General features: G+C 44.5%; 1 protein-coding gene across 4 annotated transcripts in view; it reads right to left on the bottom strand.

Annotated features, from left to right (window-relative positions):
- The window catches only part of GRIA1 (glutamate ionotropic receptor AMPA type subunit 1), a gene marked incomplete at both ends in the record, with an annotated part of 312,323 nt that overhangs the window by 16,176 nt on the left and 285,374 nt on the right, over positions 1-10,773 (bottom strand). The gene's annotated exons all lie outside the window — the stretch shown is intronic.

The raw sequence follows: 10,773 nt of genomic DNA, 5'->3' as shown, positions 1-10,773 counted from the left end.
TTGAGTCATTTTCCTGAGGCTCTCATAACAATCTGACTTCATCTGCTTGCCTGCTGCTTAGGGTTAAAAGAGAAAGGCAGTGAAAGGGTTATGAGACTCTTAGGTGGAATCACCACGCTCAACAGTTGACAGCTTTGGAGGACCACAGACACCTGCTCCAGTAAATCAAGTTAGTATTTAGCAGATCCCAAGGCAGGGGTTTCTGCCCACGTCAATGACAACATGTACAGATAACATATCCAGGGCCATCTGCGGGGGCCAAGGGAGTGGATCTACATTTCTGTACCCACAACCCTCACTTGTGCCACTGAGACCCTGTTCAGGTGTTGCATGTAAAGGTTTATGTGCTGGGCCCACTGGTGCGTGGGTTAATGGCTGGAATAATTTAGTTGACTGGATTAACCTCCTTATCCTTCAATGCCTAAGGAATTGGCCATATCTCGGGACATAACTTGTACCATCTCCCATTTCACTGCTTCCTCCTAAGGATTTCTCTGCTGATGGTGACACCTTAAGTTAAGGCTCATTTTTACTTAACTCAGCTGAGGGGGCTTCACAGGCCACCAGGAAGCAATAAAAGGATGAAGGAGAGGACTTCAGAGGAGCTATGCTGATAGTAGGCAGCAAGGGGTGATAGTGATGGGAAGGCAAATGGTCCATCAAATCCAGTCCTCTCCTCATGGCCTCTTGTTCTCATCCTTTTACTATTCTGGACTTTCTGATGCCTGTTCCACCCCACTGTTGAGTTTAGACAGTGCACAGGGCAGACATTTTTATTGTTATTACCTTTGTTGCTAGTTTGTTTTTGAAAGAGCTAAACTTTGGCTGTTTGGTGACTCTAGTGTGATAAGAAGCATGTTGATCCCTCCCTGGAAAACATTTGTTGACTCAGAGGAACTGCATTTACTACAACCATTACCTTTTATTTATGTTTGTCAGTCGCTGGGCAGCTAACTAGACTGTGGCATATGGATCCCCAAAGGCAGAAGAGAAAGACTCCAAATGCTGTTTGCTGCCCGAAAAGGAGCTCATATTTATGATTTCGCTTACCTCATATTGTGAGTTTAAACGTGGTAATTTTCAAGCTGGGAAAACAGTTTCCATTAACAGATCCTGGAAATGTACTCTTTAGTCTTGCAGATACCTTTGTGGGCCAACTCCTTCCCTTTACACATGCTCGCTCTCAAAAACAAAACAAAACAATCCAAAAATCCAAAAAAACCAAAGAAACCAAATGGACTCTAGGTTTGACGATACACAAAGTACTTTGGCCCCAAGACTTTTTTCAGTGCAGGGACGTACAGCCACTACCTAGTTTTTGTGACCCTTCCTTCTCTCTCTCTTCTACCTCTCCATTTTAAGGGAATATAGGTAGAAAGACTCAAAGTGGAGGTGGGTGTCGGTACAGGGACAAAGGAAACTGGACGTAGGAAGAGAGGGTGCAGGGAACAAGTGAAAGAGAGAATAAAGATTGGTGTTACCATGTCCTTAATTCTCATTTTTGCTGTGAGCTGGGTCTCCTCAGATAGACTGTTGGCTCCCTGGAACACAGATAATGGTTCCTGTGTTTTGAGGCCTCTCTCCTGACAACATTTAGTACAAGTGCTCCATTCTGTGTAAGAGACTGAGAAAGAAATACTTTATTTCCCCCCAAATGAATGAATGAATGGACAAAAATTAAATGCAGTATCATCTTACGTGTTTCTAACTCAGCTGTCTGGCAAACTTACCTATCTGGAACATAATGGAAAAGGACCAGAAAGTGTGCAAAGAAAATGCACAGGGTCATGGGGTGATCATTGTAGTTGTTTTATTGAGGGCTTATTATGGGCCAGGCATTGTATTAAGTGCTTTGCATGCATTATTTTATGGAATCCTGTTTGGTTGCACTTTCCATTCCTATTGTACTTTCCATTCCACAGACAAATACATAACTCGCCTACGGTTCTAACCCAGCTCTGTGTGACTCAAGTCCATGCACATAACCAGCTTTCCAAAGCTGGGGTACTGTATGCACTGACAAGCCCCCTCCAGTGCTCGCTCAGGCCCCACACTCGCCCAGTCATTTCTAAAACTTTTATTTTGCCCACAGCAGTGACACCCAAGGATCTCTATTCTCCAAGGCCACAGCAGAGCAAAGGCAGCAAAGGAGGAAAACCTCCTCAGAGGCCATTTCATAAGATGCTAATTTACAGCTTGACTCTTTTTTCCTTTCCTTTTTTTCCTCCCTCCCTCCCTCCCTCCCTCTCTCCATCCCTCCCTCCCTCTCTCCATCCCTCTCTCCGTTCCTTCCTTCCTTCCGACAAAAATGATGGTCCTAGAATGATGATCACTTGGGTTCTGGTTCTGGTTCTGGCAAACTGTCCTATAATATGTGTTTTCCAGAAGATCCACCATATTGTAAACCAATGCCGTTGAAAACCGATAATGATAGTATCCTCAAGAAAAGGTTATGCACAACATGTTCAAAATAGAAGTTAAAGAGGTATAAATCTGATTGTAAAATAGTCCCTTCTAAAACTATTACAGGAAAATAAAAGCCAAGAACTTAATAAGATAAGAACTGAGATATGTGCAAAATCCAGGGTCCTGGATAGCAGAGGCCATGCTCCAGACTAGCAGTAGTTTCCAGACATCTACATTTCATGGATGAGGAAAAAAATATAGTGCAGGTGGAAGAACTAACACAGATGTGTGTTAAATGTTAACTTTGCTAAACAAAAATGTTTAAAGAGAGCAACCACCATCTAGCATCACCTCCCTCTAATTGAATGGATGACACTGGAAGAGTCAAAGAAACAGTAAGGACGACATTTCAGAATGAATTTAGGCACATTGTCCTTATTTTCTTCTGTAATTTGAATAAAAAAACAGAACTGCAAGGACCTTAGCAAGGCATTTATAAAGGGCTCAAATATTGATATTAGTCATGACATTTACTTGTTTGAGTAACCAGATCTCTAGCTGAACTTTTCTTATGCCAAATCCTGTGCTTGGAATCGAGAAAAACAAAGAAACAAAGAAACATAAAGCAAACAAACAAAACAGAATCAGGTATGGTCCTAATTCGGCAGAGTCAGAGTCATCTGAAAGTTCCCAGATTTGGACAGATGCTCAGTATAAGGGTGATGATGGTCCTGGGTTGTCAGGGAACGCAGCTAGGCCTGTAATCGCGGACATGGTGACGTGCATGACATTCGCTCCCCAAGAGGGCCAGTGAGCAGAAGACACCCTCAACTTCCTGAGCCCTGACCCTCAGCCACAGGAGCTGATGGGTCCAGGGAAGCCTTTGAATCAATGAATTATCTTTGGAAATCTTGGGGAGAGAGAAGTTGGAATTCTGGAACTATATTCTTTAGGATGACTTTGTACTCATTAAGGTTCAATGTATTCAACTTTGCCACTGTGAAGAAGTATATTATCATATACTTGCAGGGATTTTAAAGTTTGGAAAAAGCGAAAACAGCCAGGGGAGATATTTCAGATGATTTTTACTGGCCTCAACTTATGAAAAGCTAAAGATTGAATTCGGGCCCTCAGTTCTAAAGCAGTTGTCCATACTTCCACTCTTGCCCTCAGAACCTTGAATTCAAGCATCTTAGCAGTGTTGTATAAAACAGCCCTTGGAGTTGATGCTCAGCCCGCACTGATACGCTTGACTTCTCCTCCTCCAAAGGGCGCTTCGGATGTTTTGTTCTGTTTTGTTTTTTTGACTGTGCCTTGGGGCACGCAGGATCTTAGTTCCCCAACCAGAGATTGAACCTGCGCCCCCTGCAGGGGAAGCCGGAATCTTAACCACTGGACTGCCAGGGAAGTCCCAAGGAAGCTTCTGTTTTAATCAGACTAGGCTTCTAGGCATCCTGCTCTCCTTCAGCCAGTGTGTTTCCTCCTGCTGCTATGCACGTGCATCTTCCTGTTCTCCTTAATTCTTTCTTAATATCTGGTTGCCCTGCAATGCTCCTCATGTTTTCCTTGAACACTTGATTTCTCCTTGACCTTTCCTTTAAAATTCCCTGGCACCTAGCAATCAAGTCATTGCTCTGCCCACCATCGTTTCATGTGTATTATTAGCCTTAGCCTTTCACTTGATTATAAAGCCTTTGGAGTAAAGAGTCGATGTCTTTGGGTCAGCTCCCCAAATATTTATGAGGGCCAATTAAGTGTCAAGTACTGTGCTAAGTAATTAGTAGGAATGAAGTTACAAACCTCATCTTTCAAGGAATGTACAGTCTAGTGTGGGAGGCGGAAAAGCTTCGCAATAGTCCATGGAAGGCTGAATCTGATTTTACAGCAAGGGGTATGGAAGTACCAGAAAAGAGAGGTTAGTTCTGATAGTGTGTGGAAGTGAGAAAACCTTCAGGGAGTCCTCTGTGCCAAGGGAAAAGGGATATCAGAAGCCCTGAGACAGGAATTACAGGGCCTGGGGAGTGTGGTCATGATGAGGGGAATTTCTGGGAGATGAGGTTACAACTGCTGAGTCCCACCTGTGAACATCCTTGAATTCTATACTAAGAAGTCAACGTTTTACCTGTGGGCCAGGGAGATATGGAAGGTGTTTAAGCAGGGAGGAGCCTCAGACCAGCAGCCCTTCTATACTAAGTACTCAGTACTAAGTCAATAGGCATCAATTAATTACCCAGTGTAATGACTCATGTAAGAGAAACAGACAACATCAAAAGTTGTAACCCTGGATCCAGGGATAATGGAGATGATAGGTCACTGCAAAGTAAACAGGGCTCGCTTGGAAACTTGGGATTGGTTGTCAGTGGAGGAGGAATTAGATTTATTCTCTGAGGTGCTGGAGGGCAGTATTCGATCAGGGAGACAAAGCCACAGGGACACAGATTGCTGCTCAGTAGGGTGGCAAACTTTGGAGCTGTTAGAGCTCTCTGGAAATTGTTATTTGAAAAGTATCAATTAGGTAAGACATTGTTGGTGGGACGACTCCTTGTCAGGAAAAACATGGAGGGAATTCATGCATGAGAGGCAAAGTTGGGATTCAGTCAGTGGGTCCCAGGAGGCTGGTCCAATGAGCCACGCCAATGTGTGATGAAGTTTTTACTAATCACTGGGAAAATGAGGAAGGGGAGCGTTGCATAATCAGTTTCCAGAGAGCCGAAGTTTTCCATTGAAACGACAATCCTTTGTGTGCGACTGATGATCTGCTTTCTTCTTTTTAGTGTTAACACATTTCTTCCTAAATGATGTTGAGGAGAGACGGTAATTTTTTGTTTTGTTTCTTTTCGTATCTTTCCTTGGTGAGATAAAAAACTGTCAAGTGTCCCACGCCACCCCCATTTCCTTTTTGGGCATTGATGGTTTGTGATCTCTCTAGGCTGGGAACCACTGGGCTTCCAGGAGAAGAGGCTTCAAGGAGCTCTGCATCTGCCCTCAGGAAGGGGGAGTGTAGCTACTGATGAGTGAGATTTGAAGACATTTAGGGGGAGCCATGAAGAGTGGGAATTTCCGTGCACTGGATAAAGGTCAATATGCAAGCGAGTATGGTCATTCTAACTCTTCCTTCATGGGGCTGGGGGCTTCCAAGGCCCAGGGTGCTCTCTCTGTGCAGAAGGCCCAGCCATCTCCTTTCTCCCATACACTTTTCCCTTCGTACAGCCATGGCCTGCAGAGGAGGAGAACACCGCTTCTGCTGAGGGTTTCGGGGAGAAACCTTCTCTGGTTGTTTCTGTTCCTTTGTTGAGATCAAACCAGGTTCATTTTGCTGGGAGTGAGAGGCCAGAGCTTTGGCAAGAAACGAAGCTTGCTTGACCTGCCATGCCTGGGGCAGGTGGGGATGCGTGGTTGAGTCTAGGATAGGACTGGGTGTTTGGAGACCTGGGTCTGGACGGCACTCTCTTAATCGTCTCCCTTTTGGACAGTGGTCTCTAAGACCCCTTCTGTCCATAGTCTAGTCTGTGACATCGTCAGCGTGGACCATCTAAGGCAAACACCATCACTGGGCAAAAAGTGAAGGGTCCGTAGAACTCTTCCGGTCCAGTAGCTTGGGGTGGTGGGTGAAATGGGAGAGGTTAGCCAATGACCTTCCAAGTGGAAGGAAATAAAGAGTTACTGGGGTTATATCAGGAGCCTCCATCAAAATGCAGGCATCCTTAGGTCTCCTTAAGGGTCAGAGTTGCCTTCACAGCTGTGGCCATTCCAGGTAATTTCCCCTCTTGAGTGTACCCAAGGGACAGACAGTTCTGTGATCTTAGGAGCAGGAATGTTGGTCAGGCAGTGAGTCAGTCAGAACACAGAGGTTTTGTCTTTGTTTTCTAACTCTACAAAATAACACGAAGGAATTGGTTTAAAAGAAAAAAAAAAGAGCAAAAACACATATAGCACACTCTCTTCTCTCTCCACTTGGGGTTGGAGGAAAGAGTCCGAAGGCCTGATTTGAGTCCCTCAGTCATCTCTGATCAAGTTATCCGACAAGTCCTGTAACTATACCTAGTCCCTGTTGGCCCGGGACTTTCCTGGTTTTAGCACTGAAAGTCCCGCATCGTGGGAACCTGCTCAGAGCTGGGCAAACCAGGACAGCTGGTCACCCTAACAACGGCACCTGAGTTTTCCACTTGTAAAATGGGAATAATTCTCTTGCTCCAGCTGCCTGTATTGTGAGAATCAAATGAGGTGACAGATGTGAAAGTGCTTTGAGATTAATTCTAGACAAATTCAAGTGGCTGGACTGGATGTGCCGTGAAAGCCATACCCCTGTGGGTTGGTACATGTTCTGCATAGCCCACTTTGCCGCTGTGGAACCTATTCATCTTTCAAGCTGCTAATGTATGTTGTTCTCTGCAGTGCTTCCTGTAATGGCCCAGGCAGAATGGATCTAGCCTTCCTTTCTTTCCTGCTGTACTTGCCATCTAAATACAGCAGACTCATGACTTCATTATCCATCATTTACTCCTCCAGCTAGACTGAGATCTCTTTAATGGTAGGGGCCCTGCTCCCAGCATGAGAGCTAACACAGTAGCTGTTTGATACATGTTTGCTGAATGAAGGAGTGGTTTTAAATTTCTAAGATATATGTTATACCGCATGTTTCTTGAACCTCTAGAAACTGCATACTAGTTTTACATGTGTGATATGTGTTTCTGGCCCTGTAACTTTCTTTAGGGTCCTGTGGCTAAGATTACCTAATGCAGCACAGAGATCCAGATGGGGACCTGAGGTCTGGCCCCTCCAGCCAGGGTTTCTACAGACAGAAAGCATTTCGAAGGCACGTTTGATCCCCAGGCCACCCCATAATGTGAGATGCAGGTATCACCAGTTCGTGGCAGCTCACAGTAAACCACATCTGGTTTCGTAACGTAGGACCATCTGCCAGCAGCAGGCACATGGCTCTGTGTCAGACACCTCGGAGATGCTTGCCAAAAGATAACGGAGGGAATGAATGAAAGTCTTCCCACCATTAACAGAGGGAGTGGAAACACCATTCAGGATGAGAGCCAGCCACTGGCCTCATCTTGGCCACCTCTGGTTCAGTGAAAAGAAGAAAAGCTGGGCTCGTTCTAAGGACTGGCCAGTGGAAGACAGATGTCAATGTGAAAAGAATGTTGGGCAGACCAGCAGGACTATTATTTACTTGTGGACTTCAAAATACATAAAGGTCATAGTGTAGGAGAATGATCTCCTCCAGTTATAGAGAATGGCGCCTGGGGAAGAAAGGCACGCTCTGATCTCCCATGTCCCCACCCCGGGCCTGAACCTGTCTCCAGCTCTCTCTCTCTCTCTGTCTCTCTCTCTTTCTGTCTCTCTCTCTCTCTCTCTGTCTCTCTCTCTCTCTCTCTGTCTCTCTCTGTCTCTTTCTCTCTCTCTGTCTCTCTCTCTCTCTGTCTCTCTCTCTCTCTCTCTCTCTCTCTCTCTCTCTCCTCCCCCTTTCCACTTCCACCTCCAGCCCCTCATCTCTTTCTTTAGCAGCTCTATGCCTAAGTATCTTGTATAATGAGATTCCATGAGAGATTTTCTATGAGAAAATGATTCCCTTGCAGAAAAACAGTGATAACACAGATGGAAAAAGAATGCATGAATTACCATCTCTTTCACTCTTGTACTGTATGCTTGCTGTGTCTTTTACCTGAAATACTTTTCTCCCCATCTTGCTCGTAGATGTTCTCCCCACTGGTTCAAGGTCCTGTTCAGGGACTGCTGCTTCGTGCTAGAGGCCTTGCTAGAACTTCCACCCTGGGAAAGGGCAAGGTATTAACCCCTACCTGCCTGGTTTTCCCACGTTGCCTTACCTATTGATTGTTCAGTCAGTGGATCTATTTGTCCATCTATCTGTCTGTCTTTATGGTACTTCCTCTCTTCTTTGGATTAGTGTTAGTTGTTACTGGGTTGTATCTCCTTTCTTTCCTTCTCCCTTGACTGGGACAGCACTCAAAAATTTCAGTAGTTCACACAAAAATCACGATTACTAGATTCTTTTGAAAAATGAGAAGATCTGGCAATATTCCCATATGGCAATATTAGACCAGAACTGAGTGGAGGCCATCCCCTCTAGATAGGCATATACTCTTTCGTTCACTAAGTCCCCACCATGTCCTAGGATACCCCAGAGACCGTCACTTCTCCATCTACAGCGTAGTGTAATGGATAAGAGCACAGGCTCTGAAGCTGGACTGCCTAGGTTCAAATTGTGGTTTGGCCATCTGCTACCTGTATGACCTTTGATAATTTACTTAACGTCTCTGTGCCACTGATTGTTTATCTGTAAAATGAGGTGTTTTTTTTTTGCGGTATGCGGGCCTCTCACTGTTGTGGCCTCTCCCGTTGCGGAGCACAGGCTCCAGACGTGCAGGCCCAGCAGCCATGGCTCACGGGCCCAGCCGCTCCGCGGTATGTGGGATCTTCCCGGACCGGGGCACAAACGCATGTCCCCTGCATCGGCAGGTGGACTCTCAACCACTGCGCCACCAGGGAAGCCCTAAAATGAGGTTCTTAATAATACCTACGTCATTGGGTTTTTGTGAGGGGATTACATGAATTAGGGAATGCATATGCGGATTTAGAGGGTCTTGTCATATATAGCAAGTGCTCAATAAATATTAACTATAATTATTATTTACCCTAAACTGTGGTTTTGTTTCCTCATGCCTCTGTTGAAAATGAAGAAACCACATACGGGTTTCCCCTGGTCCATTTCATTCATTTTCTTTTCCTGGCCCCCCCGGGGGCATGTAAGCTGCAGTCTCTGCGTTAGATTTTGGGATCTAATCTTGGGAGTGCCACTGTCATGATTTCTGCCTCTTTGCTTTCCTTAAAAGTACTTACTTTAGTGCTTTGAGGATACTATACGGGGGATGTTGGTAGAGTTCAGCTGCATGATCACGGTCATATACTTTCACGCTGCTCCTAGGATAATCACTGGTAACAGCGAAAGGCCCTATTAAGTCCCTTTAAGAGTTGGTTAATTTAATTTGTATTATATGGTCTATGCAACAGGACTAGTATTTCCTGGTTCTCTGAAGTAGGCAGAGCAAACACATCAACTGACTTGATAACCTGCTCATAAAGTCACAGTATACATGGAAGTTGGCTGGGTAGAAATCAGTCCATGTGATACGCAATCAATAGGAGTTTCCTACAAAGTAAATTTTTTCTTAGGTTCTGTGGGACAGTTGGCCCTTGCTTTACTGAACTGTACCTTGAATTATAGGTGGGGAGAAATAAAAAGCAGTAAGAGGAAAGAGACTGGAGTGGGGAAAAGCAGTGTTTATGGGACTCAAGGAGACTGGCTTGACTAGTACTATGATTTTTTTTTAAACATCTTTATTGGAGTATAATTGCCTTATAATGGTGTGTTAGTTTCTGCTTTATAACAAAGTGAATCAGTTATACATATACATATGTCCCCATATCTCTTCCTTCTTGCGCCTCCCTCCCTCCCACCCTCCCTATCCTACCCCTCTAGGTGGTCACAAAGCACCGAGCTGACCTCCCTGTGCTATGCAGCTGCTTCCCACAAGCTATCTGTTTTACATTTGGTAGTGTACATATGTACATGCCGCTCTCTCACTTTGTCCCAGCTTACCCTTCCCCCTCCCCGTATCCTCAAATCTGTTCTCTAGTAGGTCTGCGTCTTTGTTCCTGTCTTGCCCCTAGGTTCTTCATGACATATTTTTTTTCTTTTTAGATTCCATATATATGTGTTAGCATACGGTATTTTTCTCTTTCTGACTTAACTTCACTCTGTATGACAGACTCTAGGTCCATCCACCTCACTACATACAAATAACTCAATTTTGTTTCTCTTTATGGGTGAGTAATATTCCATTGTATATATGTGCCACATCTTCTTTATCCATTCATCTGTTGATGGACACTTAGATTGCTTCCATGTCCTGGCTATTGTAAATAGAGCTGCAATGAACATTTTGGTACATGACTCTTTTTGAATTATGGTTTTCTCAGGGTATATGCCCAGTAGTGGGATTGCTGGGTTGTATGGTAGGGAGGCAAGAATATACAGTGGAGAAAAGACAGCCTCTTCAATAAGTGGTGCTGGGAAAACTGGACAGCTACATGTAAAAGAATGAAATTAGAACACTCCCTAACACCATACACAAAAATAAACTCTAAATGGATTAAAGACCCAAACGTAAGGCCAGACATTATCAAACTCTTAGAGGAAAACATAGGCAGAACACTCTGTGACACAAATCACAGCAAGATCCTTTTTGACCCACCTCCTAGAGAAATGGAAATAAAAGCAAAAATAAACAAATGGGACCTAATGAAACTTCAAAGCTTTTGCACAGCAAAGGAAAC

The sequence above is a fragment of the Grampus griseus genome (assembly GCF_964374135.1).
Source record: "Grampus griseus genome assembly, chromosome: 3".
Lineage (NCBI taxonomy): Eukaryota > Metazoa > Chordata > Mammalia > Artiodactyla > Delphinidae > Grampus > Grampus griseus.
Note: the sequence above shows the minus strand (reverse complement) of the source record. Positions and strands in the feature narration are given on the sequence as shown.